The sequence below is a fragment of the Puma concolor genome, chromosome B1, assembly GCF_028749965.1.
Source record: "Puma concolor isolate L17-30 chromosome B1, mPumCon1.1.hap2, whole genome shotgun sequence".
Classification (NCBI taxonomy): domain Eukaryota; kingdom Metazoa; phylum Chordata; class Mammalia; order Carnivora; family Felidae; genus Puma; species Puma concolor.
In genome coordinates, this window is record NC_141670.1 from 135,929,362 (window position 1) to 135,944,434 (window position 15,073).

The 15,073-nt window shown below is 36.0% G+C and overlaps 1 protein-coding gene across 4 annotated transcripts in view; it reads left to right on the forward strand.

Moving 5' to 3' along the window:
- Positions 1-5,970: 5,970 nt before the first annotated feature.
- The window catches only part of MAPK10 (mitogen-activated protein kinase 10), a 316,114-nt gene continuing 307,011 nt past the window's right edge, over positions 5,971-15,073 (forward strand). For 2 of the 4 annotated variants that reach the window (XM_086704660.1, XM_086704661.1), the window contains exons 1-2: positions 6,113-6,430; positions 11,451-11,565. The gene's annotated coding sequence lies outside the window, so the exon portion shown is untranslated. Of the gene's footprint in view, positions 6,431-11,450; positions 11,566-15,073 lie in introns of all 4 variants that reach the window. The other 2 variants (XM_025922450.2, XM_025922449.2) reach the window with 2 other exon arrangements.

Below are 15,073 nucleotides of genomic sequence, written 5' to 3' on the forward strand. Positions count from 1 at the left end.
CTGATCACAAAGTTTACTCTTATTAGGAACCATTAATATTTCATTTTTTATTGAAGTATAATTGACATGCATCACATTCATTTCAGGTGTACAATAAAATATACCTAATATATATTGCACCTAAATATATTGCAAAACCATCACCACAATAAGTCCAGCCAACATTCATCACTATATATAGTTATAGAATTTTTTAGCTATAGTCACCATGCTGCACATTACATCTCCTAGATGGTTATTTTATAACTGGAAAGTTAGGCCTTTTAACTTCCTTCATCCATTTCACCCACTCCCCACACCACCTCTGGCAACCACCATTCTGTTCTCTGGTCCATCCATGCTGTAGCAAATGGCAAGGTTTCATTCTTTTTTATGGCTGATATCTATATCTATAAATCTATATAATCTATATCTATATCTATATCTATATCTATATCTATATCTATATCTATATCTGTATCTATCTATACCACAATTCATTCATTGACTGACAGACACTTAGGTTGTTTTCATATCTTGGCTGTTGTAAACAATATTGCAATGAACATTTGGGTGCAGATATCTTTTTTATTTAGTTTTTCACTTTGTTTGGATAAATACCCACAAGGGAATAGCTGGATTATATGAAGAACCTTTAGTATTTTAAGTTCACTCCATACAAGACTGCCATAGCCATGGTAAGCTGTTGGCCTTGTGTCTCCTATCCAAACAGAATAATAAAAGATATTAATTATAAACTTCACTGGGGAAATTATTTTAAGATATAAATTTTGACTTAATTTTGAGAAATTTAGGGTTTTTTTTAAACTTCATTTTCACAGCACTTTTAATTTAGTAATGTGAAATATAACTTTCCACAAGGGAGATATGGAATGAGGCATCTCTGAAACTTTTAAATTATGAAATAGTTTTGCAAAGGGCTAGTGTTGCCCAAGTGGAAACATCATGAAAAATACATGACTGACTCTGAGAGAAGACATTATTATATATCTTGACATGATAGTGATCTGAATCAACACTGACCCTCTGCATTCCCCTTATATTTATTCACTCACCCAGTTCTACTGATTTATCTTTCACAATTTTGCTTGTGTTTACCAAACCGTATGCATTATGCATCGTGTAATAATCTAATTGTTGAAAGTGTAGCTATGTGACACTCCTCTTTAGCAACATCACTGTTATAACTAATTCTTGACTTCTTTCTTGTATAACTATTGAGGCTGGGACCTTTAATACTCAGTTGAGGGTTCAAGTCCATTTTAGACTTTGGGATAGGATGATCAACTGTCCTAGTTTGCCTAGGACCAAGGGGTTTCCTGGTATGTGAGACTTAGGAAGTTTCTGGCAAATGGGTATGAGTTGGTAACCCTATTCTAGGACCAATTTTGATAAGAGATCTTAGTGAAGTAGTTTGTTTTACTGCTAAGCCCCCATGAATGGGGGTTCAATTTTCGACTTGGATTCAGAAATTGAATTCTTACTCCAGTTTCCCTGACTTGATTCCTTTGTATTCCTCTATTCCAGAGTCCCTTGCCATTTACTGTTTGGAAAGCTAGTTCATTAGTACCTTCATTTCCTCCAGAATTGCGAGTCCTAACACTGAATGATAGTTCCTACAGCAGAACCTAGGGATGTGCTTCTTGCCAGGCTTCTCTAAGAAATCTGATTTTAAATATCTGAATTCTTATTTCTTGTTTGTTAGGTTAACCTCCATCAATTGTCTGCCTCACTTTGGAGGGTTTGCTAGATCTCTTAAGATCCTATTGACATGGTTCTTGCCTTTTCTTTTGCTGGGTTTGCTCTGGTCTGCAAAATCAAGATTCAAGGTATGGGACCAGATTTGCACATTTAGGAGTTCTTATTGCTTACTCAGCAATTTTCTTCTTGGAAATTGACATTATTATTATTATTATTTATTATTATTATTTCCCCTTTTTTAATTAAAATTTTTTGTTTGAGAGAGAGAGAGAGAGAGAGAGAGAGAGAGAGAGAGAGAGAGAGAATGTGGGCAGGGGAGAGGGCCAGAGGGAGAGAGAGAGAGGGAGTCCCAAACTGGTCTCCCACCCAGTGCAGAGCCCCATGTGGGGCTTGATCCCATGGCCTTGGATCCTGATCTGAGCCAAAATCAAGAGTTGGATGCTTAAATGACAGAGCCACCCAGGGGTCCCTATTGTTATTATTTTTAAACAGTAGTTCAATTTACATAGAGTGAAATGCAGTAATCTTAGGAATTACACTTTGAGGAGTCCTGACAAGTGCTTATACCTATGTAACAACTTATAACTTCTAACAAGATACAGAACATTCCATCACTACAGAAATTTCTGTCTTGCCCTCAACAGTCTTCAACTCTGTGGCTCCCACAGGCAATCACAGTTCTGATTTCCATTACCATAGAACAGTTTTGTTTGTTCTAGAACTTTATGTAAATGGATTTATAAAGTAAATGCTCTTTTGACTCATTTTTTTTTCACTTAACATAATGTTTTTGAGATTCATTGATGTTGCATATTTCAGTAGCTCATTTTGAAAAATGTAATATCCAAAAGATTTTCATTTGTAAGTGAAAAAGATCTCCTTGCTTGGAGAACAAGAAATATTCCTGCAAATCTTCAGTCCTTCCACAGACTACAAACATGCCATTAAATAAATAAACTTGTATATAAGAAACACTAAATACAACTCCGTGCTTTTGAAAATAAGAAGTTACATTCATTTATTCACTTAAAAGTCTTCTTTCAAAAATTTTTATGATTGATAGTACTGATAGAATTCAGGTCAGACTTCTAGATTAAGTACAGTTTCATTTGAAAGTCCTTTGAAAAGAATTTAAAACAGTTAAAGTTTAAATATTTAATGTTGTAACAGAAGTTACATGTTTTAATATTGGATATCTCAAAACTTAACACTCCTTAACAATGCATATAACCTTACTGATTACCTACCAAGTGTAGGAAGATATGACAGATTCCTGGAAAAGGGAACTTGCAGAAAGACAATGAATAATAAGGAAGATTAAGTTAGAGTCAAGTTTGAGGTAGGATATATATTCATAAAATTAGAGTAATACAATGTATAGTATGATAAATACCAAACAAAAGGAAGGAGGTACTTTTGTGGTAGTTTATGTGGTGGGTGTATCTATGCATAAGTAGAGTGCCTGCCAAATACAATGATGCCAATAGGTATCTATTCTTTTTCTTTTTCTCTTTTGATTAAAGTTGTATTTTGGTGGGGAAGTGAGGCTCTAAAACACATTGTGTTGGATTGAGAAGTTGCAAATAGAGATTTATGTTAGAATCATCTTATTGAGGGCTTTAAGTAAATAGTTTCTATCAATCAGGAATGGGATCTATTGTTGATTTTTAAAAAAGCCAACTTGTATTAAATGATCTAATTTTAGGAAATTAATTTTCTATGCTATATAGAATAAACTTAAAATACCATTTTGATCATCTAAATATTACTGAAATGAGTAGGTTGAGAATTAAAGCTCTAAATAGTAAAATCCACTTCCAAATCTACAAACAACGTTGGCATCTATTATTACTCTTTATAACTTGTGCCATCAAGAATTAACACCTAGTGGAAGAAATTGGTTGGTTTCAGCCTATTCATTGTTGTCATTCTTTTTTATTGCTGAATAGTGTACTATTATATGAATATACGATAATTTACTTATTCATTCTCCTGTTGATATACTTTGAGTTGTTTCCAGTTTTTACCAATTATAAATAAAGCTAGCATACACATTTATGTACAAGTTTTTTTAAATGGAAATATATTCTATTCTCTTGGGTGACTATCTGTGAATAGAATTGTTGAGTCATACTGTAGGTATATGTTTATAATTAAAAAAAAAAACACCCTACCAAACCATTTCCCAAAGTAGTTTTGCCATTTTATACTTGCACCAATAATGTAGGAGAGTTCTGGTTTCTCCATATATTAGCCAATATTTAGTGTTTTTAGGCTTTTAAAATTTTATAGCCATTTTTATGGGTCTAACTGGCATTTATTGTAGCTTTAATTTGCATTTCTCTGATGACCAATGACACCGAATGCTTTTTTATGTACTTATCAACCATTTGTAAATCTCCCTTGCCAAGTGCCTATTCAAGACTGCCCATTAAACAAAATTGTTTGTTTTTTTATCATTGAGTTGTAGGATATTTTTATATGATCTAGAACTTGTGTATATCAAGAGTATTTTCAGATGTTTATCAAGACAGTTTTCTTCTAGTCTGTGGCTTGTCTCTTTCATTTTCTTAATGGTGACTTGGATAAGAGGAAGCTTTTAATTTTGATCAATTTTTTTTTCTATTATGATGAGTACTTTCTGTGTCCTAAGAAATCTTTCCCTACTCCAAGATCAGAAAGCTATTTTCCTTCTAAAAGTTGTATTTTATTCTACTAGCTTTATAGATTTTAGCTTTTATGTTTCATTTTTTCCTTCATTGATATCCAGTTATTGAAAATTAACTTTTGATATCATAACTTAGAATACAATAACTGAAAAGCCTGAATGCTAATTACATTTGCTATAAAGTTGTTTGGCTAATCGATACATATTTTTGCTTGAGACATAGTTTTCTTATAGGCGGGCCCATTGCCAAGACTAACCAGTTAATAATCAAGTGATTCCTATTGAAGTTGAAATTAGAGTAAAGTGACTTCCAAAATCTTATCTTGTCCAATGGATTAAAAAGACAGAAAACTCATGTATGACTTTCCTTTTCTAAATTCCCTCCTGAATAAAGTAGCAGCAACAACAATGAAAACAAAACCTGATGTGGTCCCACAGTTTTATGATATTTTAGTGTCTGCAATTACTACTTAGTTTGTATCTGTTGCCTATTTTATCTTTTCTGTTAACATACGGAAGAAGCTCCTTATTCATGTAAGTATGCTAGTTCCAAACATAATGGACAATGGTATAAAACTCAGCATTACTTGGTTTCAGTAGACAGAAACCCACCACAAAGTTGTGTAAGCAAAAAAGGAATTTGGTTAGATAATGTAACTTGAGACGTCCAGGGGCTGAGGCTATTTGGCCAAATGTGAATTGAAAATTATATAAAGAAAATATTTTCAAACGGTTAAAAATTTTGATACTTTTTAAAAATAGTGGAAATAGTTAACTCCCCTCATTCTAAAAACGCACTATTTGTAGATGTTAAAACTGTATGGAGACTTAAAAAAAAAAAAAAAAAAACCAACTGTATGGAAACTCTAACAGTCAGAGGCAGGGAAAATTACTTAAATAAAATAGACATATTTGCCACATATAGTAATGTAATTGTCGTTGGTTTTCCAGAGAATTATCTGCAATTAAAAAAAGAACCCCTGGTTTGTTAACTCAAATCAACTGTATTTTTTTTTTTTCTACATTCTAATTGCAATCTAAGAGTCAGTTTGTTGAATTGGATGTAGTGGGCATTTATTTATGATTTTTATAAAAAACAAGGAAACACAGAAGAGTAATAATAGTGCTGTGCAAATGACCTCTGGAATCCAGCTGGGACTCCAATGCTCACTTCTCCTCTGAGGTTATTAGCATCCTTGTTTGTTTTGACATTTAGAAAGACCCCAAGTCTCACTTTCTGCTGTTTGCAAAGAGCTGAGCTAGTTGAAAAGCAGAGATTGACCGTATTTCGTATGTTGTTTTGGTCTGCCGGTGTTTGTTCCTCAGCGCTGCTGTGGACACAGCCAGCACTGCTTGGAGCGGATTGTTTCTGTGGGTTGTGCAGCCTGGCTGCTGATGTCGTAGTTCCTGATAGTGGCTGCCAAGGAACCCTACTCCTTTCCATTTTGCCTGGTCCTCATTTCACCGGAAAACACACTGGCTCTAGCCGCACATAGATAGACTTTTTTCCTCTTTCCCTTTCCCCCTCTTACCCCTCCCTAGACCTCTCTGGGCTTTGACGTCATGTGTGCTCCTTTCGGTTGCCATAGCAACCCCATTCCCCAAGCCCTCTGTCCGTCTCCTCTGGTAGGTTCCACAATGGTACAGGCAGCATCGCGCTGCACAATGGTTTCCAGGCAGTGAAAGAGGGTGATTCAGCAAGCCACTCTTCTTTTTTTTTTTTTTCAAAAAACCTCCCCTTCTTCTTCTTCTTCTTTTTTTTTTTTTTTTTTTTTTTATGGGGGTGGGTGGTGCTTGTTATATGCTTACCTTTTTCTTTTCTTTTTTCATTTTTACAATTTTCCTGTTTTCTCCTCACCCCTCAATACCTAGGGGCTTGAGTGAGTTTAAGATTGGGTTTTCTTGGAAATCACCTGTCCATCACTAATTTTAAACAATTTCCCCACCTCCAAAGAATCTATTCCTTATTACAATTTGGAATGTGGTTAATGAAAAACAAGTAGGGAGGATTTCTGGGGCAAACACTGCTGGATCAGGATCGTAGTTCTCAAGCACGGAATGGTAGGTGCTCTTTGCTCATTCTGGGTTCTAACCTGTTTTTTGGAGGGTGGGGTGATGCCTATGGATTGCTCCTGGTGGGGCGGGAGAGCAAGCATGGGAGAAGTGGGAGAGATGGGGTGGAAAGCAGGTTAATGAAGTGAAGTACCTCTAAGGCAAGAAGCTACCAGCCTTTCCTTGTGTGTGGAGCATCTCTCCCCAGACTTGGGCGTGTGGAAACCTTTCTGTTTGGAGTGAGGGTTGGCAGGGGGTGGGAGGGAGCTTTCTTATTGTGACCAGGGGTTTTTAGACCAATGCAGAGCTACAGAAAGGAAGAGAAGAAAAACAGCTGGGGTGGGGGGGGGGGTGGGGGAAGAGGGGGAAGGAGGGAGAGAGAGAAAAGGAGAGGTGGGGAGAGAGACGGAGAGAGAGAGAACAGCTGTGCTTGTTAGAAGTGCTGACCTCAGTCCTATATCTGAGAAATGCTCTGGGTTCCATAAAACATCAAAAAATCATGTCTTTAAGTACACATTTATGTTTACTTCCTGAGAGGTATAATTTAAATGAATATTTTGGAACATATTTACATATTTTTAGTAGGGAATAGTATTTATATATTTTAGTTGTAAAACTAATGGCATTACTCTTGCAGAGACATTCTAGGCTGAATTTGGGCTGGGAAGAGGAACACAGGACAGGGGTCAGGATAGAGATTAGAGAAAACATTGGCACTGCAGTCGCAAAGGTAAGGGGTTCCTTTAAGAAAGTGATCTCCTATCACGGCAGGCAGCATTTTTTTTTAATGGCAGGGTTCCCATATTCTGTGCTGGGATACTGTGTCCCCTAGAAATGTCAGAGCTCTTTTGGGAAAAAATCAGCAATGAGCATGGCAATATACTCATCAGAATTTATGTATTTGTGCCTGCAGCAAAAAAAAAAAAAACAAAAAAAAAACGTGATTTATTGGAAAATCTTCAAGTGAATCAAGGTTAGAGATATTTTAAGAAAAACTGTATATGCATTTTCCCCTGTACATTGAAATCTAGAGGCTGTCTCTGCTTTTACCTCCTAACACATAACTTCCCAGGTGCTGCAATTTAGCTACCGAAAAAGAATGGCTTATCCCATGGCAGTAGGCTCTGAAGGAATCACAAGGTTGTTTACATGGGCTGTCTTTGCTGCAGAGCCTGACAGTGTCTTTACAGCAGCACTGCATGCTTCTGGTGTGTTGATGATAACTTTTATGAACGAACCGGAAAGAGGCAGTCTAAGTCATGGGACAGGCCACAGTTCAGATTGCAGGAAAATAAGTGCACTCAGCATTGCCAGCCCAAGGTCCAATTTCCTCCTTGCATCCCTAGTCTGCTACTTGCCAGACCCAGGAAGATCTCACAGAATGCTGATCACCGTATTAAAAATGGTTGCAGGAATGACCACTTCTCTCAGAGAGGCTTCTGTACATTTTCTACCTTAGGTGAGCATATATGCTGCGAATATAGATAGTGATGCTCATGAATGAGCTCAGAAGCTTCAGACTCTACTTCAGAACCTTTGGATTTTAGGGGCAGGACAGTTTGGATGAGCAGTTTTGCTGCTTTTGGTATGTATTCCTTTTCTGCCTCGATCTCACTCTTAATTGACATGAAGTACCAGGTTAGCTTATTTTCTTACACAGAGCAAACGATTTTCTCTTCCCCACAACGGAACAGCAAATCAGATGACAAAGGTGGCATGACCTTAGATATTAAAGAGTCTTCATGCTTCCTCATTTGCACATCACTCTCTCCTGTTGTTGCAAAGTATCTTTAATTTGATGGGCTCCTGGCATTACAAAATCTTCGCAGTTTTGGTAAAAAAAAATTTTTTTGATGATGAGGCAGTGAGAAATCATATGTAGAGTGGAGAAATCAGCTGCCTCCAGCTTCCTGCTTGCTTGCCCCAGAACAGCATCTGCTGTTGGGAGGAGTGTGTTTGTCATGCTGGAAGGGGATGTTTATGAACAGATCCCAGAGGGACCGAGTGTGTTTTGCTGTCATTGTCTGGTATGTCTGCAGCTATTAGTATTTAATGGTTTCATAGTACGTGGTCAATGATTTTCAAGGTTAGAATGAACTGAGACTTGGTTGTGAATGCTATAAAATAAATGTACGTTTTTAAATTATAGGAAATTCATAGGATTTCCCTTGTTAGTATATCTTATAAGAATATCATAAGCGAAAGGTATCTGCCTAGCCAAAATAATATGAAAAAGCCTCCCATGTTTAAAGGTAAAGCGTCCCATATTTAAAGGTCTTTTTTTGTTTTGTTGTTGTTGTTGTTTTTTAGTTTTATTGTGGCTTTATGTAAATGAATATATTTCTTTGGATGTAATCTTAGGGAAAAAGTCTTTTAATACTGATGATAAAAAATAAAGACAAACTGGGGTGTTTCTTGTTTGTGAAACATGGGGGCAGATATTCTCTCTTCCTGCTCTAGTTGTGACTTCAGGTCACATTTGGAGCTCAAAAGACTTTGCATGAAATTGGTGGGTTCAAATCAAATGATTGCTTACTTGCTTATGAGAATAATGGGTCTCAAAGCAAGTCTTCCTTCGATCAGAATAAGAAGTAAACAAATTGACACTTAAAATTCTTTCTCCATTGTGCCTACTATCTCCTCTTGTAGTCTCCTTTAAGCTTTTGGTTGGACGCTGCAACACTTGGGCAAAAAGAACCATAAAGTGTCCAGTAATGACAGAAAGGAATACAATGCTGTATTTGCTGCAGACTATTTCTTTCTTACCACACATGCATCTCTTACACCTCCTTTTGAGGACCGAAGATTTAGATAAAGTTGGGCCTATGGACTACTGGGGGAATGCTTATTGGGAAAGGAGAACAAGACCCATTTATCCCTTTAATATATTAAATATATTTATTGCATTATATGAGTATGAGATGAGACACTGCTGCTGATTAGAGAAAAGATCATGCTGCACATTGATTATTTCTCTTTGAAAGAGAAAATGTAATTTAGAATTGTAGCTTGGATTTTCAGAAATTTATCTCTCCGTACATATTTTCATGGCAAAGTTGTAAGGTTTTGACTAAAGATTTTTCAGTTTGAGTACGTTTTATCCTTATGACAAAATCAAGGCAAAGGGTGGGGGGGAGTGAAAAATCCGTATATTTTAGGTACTATCCTACCCTCTCCCCCTTGTCTTATTGTGAATCTTGGTAGAAACTCCAAATGGAGAACTCAGGTGACATTAAAAATCCTTAAATAAAAAGAAGCATTTTGGCTTGAAAAGTGCTACAAATTTATACTTATTTTTGGTAAAGAATTTTCTAGGTGAATTGATGCTTTAGATCCATAATAAGCCACTATGGCCTTTCTCACTGTTCTTATCTCTGAGATGTGAAAGCCATAGGTTTATAAAGCTAATGTTCCTAGGAGTGGAAAGTAAAGATTTGAACGGAAAAAGAGATGACTGAAGGTTCCTTAGAAACATTCTTAACCCACAGTTGCTCTGAAATCCCATACAGTGTGCAGGTGTAAGTGAAATTCCCCTGCAGGCCAATCAGGAATTTGCAGAGTAACCTGCTCAGTAATAAACAGGATTTTTGCTACATTGTGTGTGTGTGTGTGTGTGTGTGTGTGTGTGTGTGTGTGTTAGAATGCAGGAAAAAACCCCCACCACCCAGCAGTGATTTAAAGTACTAGAAATTCATCTTAGTGACTTCTCTTCATAGAAGTAAAACTGCTCCTAGTTTCTGGATGTTAACCTGCCTGGGTTCTCCATGTGCTTCCTGAAAATGGGTTTCTTCAAGTAATTGTCCTCTTCTCATACACTGGAAGTAGGATGTGAGCATTGGTAGTGAAGTAAAGCTCTTAGGCCCATTTATTTGGCAAGGTTTCTTCAGTGTCTGTACTTCCTCTGTCATTGCAGTTATCACACTATCTAGTAATTACATATTCCTGTTTCCTGTGTTCTCTACTAAAGTATAATCTCCACCAAGTACTGACTGTGTCTGTTTGGCACATTGTTGGGGCTCAATAAATAGTCCTTGGATGAATGTCTCCTGTGTACAGTGTTCTCTGCTAAGTGCAATGGAAGGAAGAGTTTGGAGCCATTTGGGAGCATATAATCATTTAGGGAGATGAGGTTAAATAACAAGGATGGTATATGATCAAGGGCTCCTATTAGTGATTTGACACTAAATATAATAGGAATTCAGAGGAGAAATAAATTCCTGTCCTCGGGAATGGTGGTAGGTGACATTGGAGGTCACACTGGGATGTTCACAGAGCAGGAGAGTGTGGTGTGGAAAGAATTCTTAGTAGTAAGTTGTAAGCACCTGGCCAGGAATGGGACTCTGAGTTGGGGCAGAGAGGATGGTTTTATTTGGGTATTGTGAGCATACTTTCCAAAGTTCTAGAAATTAAAACTCATGGTTTGATAATGGGTAGAACATTGGAAATTGGTACAATCTTGGAGAATATGGTCCATTATAATCACAAAAAGTAACAGTAACAGATTGAAGTTACAAACCTATTTTTGTAACTAGATCAGATTAGGAAAAGCATACATACAGGTCTGTTTCCAGCGTCAGACCATTTTCAGTTTAGTTTTATTCTATTTCAAATACTTCAGAGGTTTTTGAACTTCTTCTTTTATCGGTAAGCATGTAACCCATTTTTCCAATGAAATCTTATGTGAAAAGCAGAATATGCAAACATGCAAGGGTGGAACTGTTTCCATAGAAGCTGAGTAGGGTGCCTTGTATCTCAAAACCAAACTGATATAACAAAACCCAAATATCATGTCAGATTTTATGTCAAGATTTTAAAATATCCAGCTACTCTGGTATTGGTAACCCCAAAGTTCTTGTGCTTGTGATAAATTTGAATAGAGTAAACCAGCCTGGGATGTTTTATTCCCTCATCCTGTGTGCCATCACTCATTTTCAGTTATCTTTGTCAGTGTTTTGGTTTCCTAATGCAGATGAAATTCCCATTTAAGTGTTCAAATAAAGCTCATTCTGTGTTTTTGCTTTGATTTCAGGCTAGCGTGAGGAACACCAAAGGCAGGACCATCTCAGATCTTCATTATGGCAACTCATGCAAGAAGCTGTTGAATTAGAACCATTTCCTATAGATGAGAAACCATACAAGCAGTGGTGAGTTGCAAATTTAAAAATATTCCACAGCAGAAAACATATGATCTTTATAACTCATGTAAATATTGCATGTGATTTAGTGTATGGATCTGAAGAAATACTGCTCCAAATAATGTGAAATAAAGAAATGAAAATAAACAGGACAGAATGTTTGATTGATGGTGCAGTGCTATCACTGCCACATAGAGTAGCATGAAGTCTTGGGGTACATGGGTAAATTGTGTCACACCAGGGACAGGAGGGTGCTACTACCCAGGACGATACCAGTCTGTGTAAGATGGCTGCAGTGAACAATTTCATGTTGCTGAGTTAACAGTCGAGTGACATTATTGTTCAGTGATTTTTATTATTTGCAACATAATTACACATTTTACCAATTTACCCTGTAGGTAAAAGAATTGGTTCTCTGTGAAAAGAACCTGTAATGCTCAATACCTTTCAGGAATACACACACACACACACACACACACACACACACACACACACTCACTCATTCTTATGTAAACATACAGGAATATATATAAGAATGTATATAATATATATATTAACATAGCATTTAGATCCTTGCAAATAAGGGGAGAGAAATCATATCACAGTTTTATAAAATACAATTCATAGACATTTACCCTACAGATCCTTGTGCCTAATATAGCAACATTAAAAGTAGATCCAGTTTTGGGGCACCTGGGTGGCTCAGTCCGTTGAGTGTCCAACTTCAACTGAGGTCATAATCTCGTGGTTTGAGACTTTGAGCCCCATACTGGGCTCGCTGCTGTCAACCCTGTCAGCGCAAAGCCAACTTCAGCTCTTTTGTTCCCCTCTCTCTGCTCATGTCCAGCTTGTGCTTTCCCCAAAATAAATAAATATATTTTAAAAAGTAGATCCAGTTTCTCTGCTAGTTGGAATAATTTTTAAAACTTATTATCTTATAAAAATATCAGCACACACAGGCAGAATATTTTTTATAAAATACTTGATGCTTTATAGTCATCAAAGTCAATAATCAATAGACTCCAGCAGAGATGAAGCAGTTATAGTCTGTCAAATAACTTTGAGAAATAGTGTATGACAGCAAGATTCCAAAAGAAGCTGTTTTGAACTGGTGATCAATATATCTCTTTCGTTTGCTTAGTGGCTTATGTAACTCTGGGTAGGTAGGCTTTCTTGTGAATTAATGCCTAAGCTATAACTACAGAAGACTGATGAAATTAACCCTGTACTTCTTTCACATCATGATTTTCATTACAGTCTGCCTACAGTTATATCGAGAAAGTAGATATAATAGCCATCGCTATGCTGTGCTTAATCACCATGTACTAAATGAGTGTTTGTTATAAAGGAGAATAGTATGTAATTGCCAATAATGAACCATCTAGGGTCTAAAGGAAGGGCAACTTTATATGGTTGAACTTAATGCTTTGCGTTATGTGTCACTCCCAGTGATGTAGAAAACATATATTGCCCCGTCTTAAACATTTACTCATTAAGCAAACATTTATTGAGAATCTGTGATGTAGACATTATCCTTGACTCTTGGGATAGATGAAAGAGATAGTACCTGCCTTAAAGAAGCTTTCAGTCTAAAGAGTGTGGTGCTTATGCTAAAATGTGCCATTAATTGGGGGGAGATAATGTTCAAAGGGTGTGGTACTTACACACTGGGCGGCTAAATGGGTAGACATGCGGTGCTAAAGGAAGTGCAGCAGACGAGACTCTAATACAGATGGGCTGGGAATTTGTCAAGGCTTCCTGAAGGGAGTGATATTTTAGCTGAATGTTAAGGACAATGAGAAATAATCAGTGGAAGGGAACAGTGGGAATACTTTTCAAGGGCCCAAAGGTTTAACAGAGTATGATTTTTTGGGAGCACTCTGTGCCATTTACTGTGCTACGGCATAAATGGGGGTGTAGAAATGAAACTGAAGAGGGGTACAGGAGACATATCATGAAGGATCTCTTAAATAAAGCTAAAAAGTTTGGAATTTATGCCAATATGAAGAGCTTTTAAAATATTCTAAGTAGGAGAATGACATGATCAGGTTTATTTTTTAATTGTGAAATATATCATAGACATAGAAACGTGTATAAAACAAATATAGTTTAAGGAATAATTATAAAGCAAACCTCATATAACCACCATTCATATTAAGGAATAGACTCTTAGTAAGTACCTATGTGTTCCTTTAAGATCACATGCTTTTTCTTCTCCACTAAAGGTGACCACTAACCACTATTTTGCCTCTTATCACATTTGTTCCTTGTTCCTTTGCTTTTCTTTGTAGGTTTTCCATCTTACAGTCATAGTATATATATACATATATATATATATATATATGTATGTATATATATTCTTAATCAACTGATTTTGCTGAACATTATAAGATTCTTCTACATTAATGTATGTAGTTTATTCATTTAATTATGTAGTATTCTACTCCATGAATATACCAAATTTACTTATCCATTTTACTGTTGGTAAATATTTAGATTGTTTCTGTATTACTTATGCTAATTTATGTGCATAACCTTTATTTATAAACAAATATATTTATGCAAATATATTCATTAAACATATTAAATATATTTATTATAAATAATATATTTGTAATAAAGTTATTAGTTATATATAGTTATATATATAGTTACTCATAGATTCTAGTATACATGTGTAAAATCTTCTTCAAGAAAGGAACTACTGAATATGGGGGTATGTGCACATTCAGGTTTTCCAAATAATGCTAGAATATTGTCCCCAATCGGTTATATCAGTTTACATTTCCATCAGCAAGGGAAGTTCTCTATTCTCACCAACATTTGATTTATAAGTTCTTAAGTTTCACTAATCAGGTGGGTACATAATTGTACTCATGAAAGTATTAATTGGCTTTTTGCTGATTACTGATGAGGAAGAACATCTTTTCATTTTTTATTGGTCATTTGATTTTCTTTTGTGAAGTACCTACTCAAGTGTTTATGAGATTTGTCTTTCAAAATAATAACTAGCATTTATTGAGTTCTTACTGTGTAATTGCTTGTGCTAAGCACTTTGCAAGCATTTAATCTTCATATCATCCTTATGATTTACAGATAAGGGAACTCAGGTTTAGAGATGTTAAATAACTTGCTAACAGTCATACAGCTAAGAAACAGTGGATTTAGCATTTGGGGGCTTTCTGACCCCAGAGTTCTTCAATTTCTTGGATAGCATTTGGAAGAAGATTAGACTGAGTCAGAGAGAACACCTAATGTGGTCTATTGAAGGAATCCAGTTAAAAAATCATAGGAACATAAACCAAGGAATCACCAGTAGAATGTAAGTACAAAGCAACTGGACTCAGTACTGAATGTTGTGGGTAAAGAAGAGGCAGAATATATAAAGTCTTGTTACTTGTTGGTTAGGTATAGTCAACATTAGTCGTACAGTGTATATTTATATTCCAGGTGTTGTGATTAGGTGTAAAGAATTATGATTCCATGATTCAATAAGAGATGAATTTAGTTCTGGGTA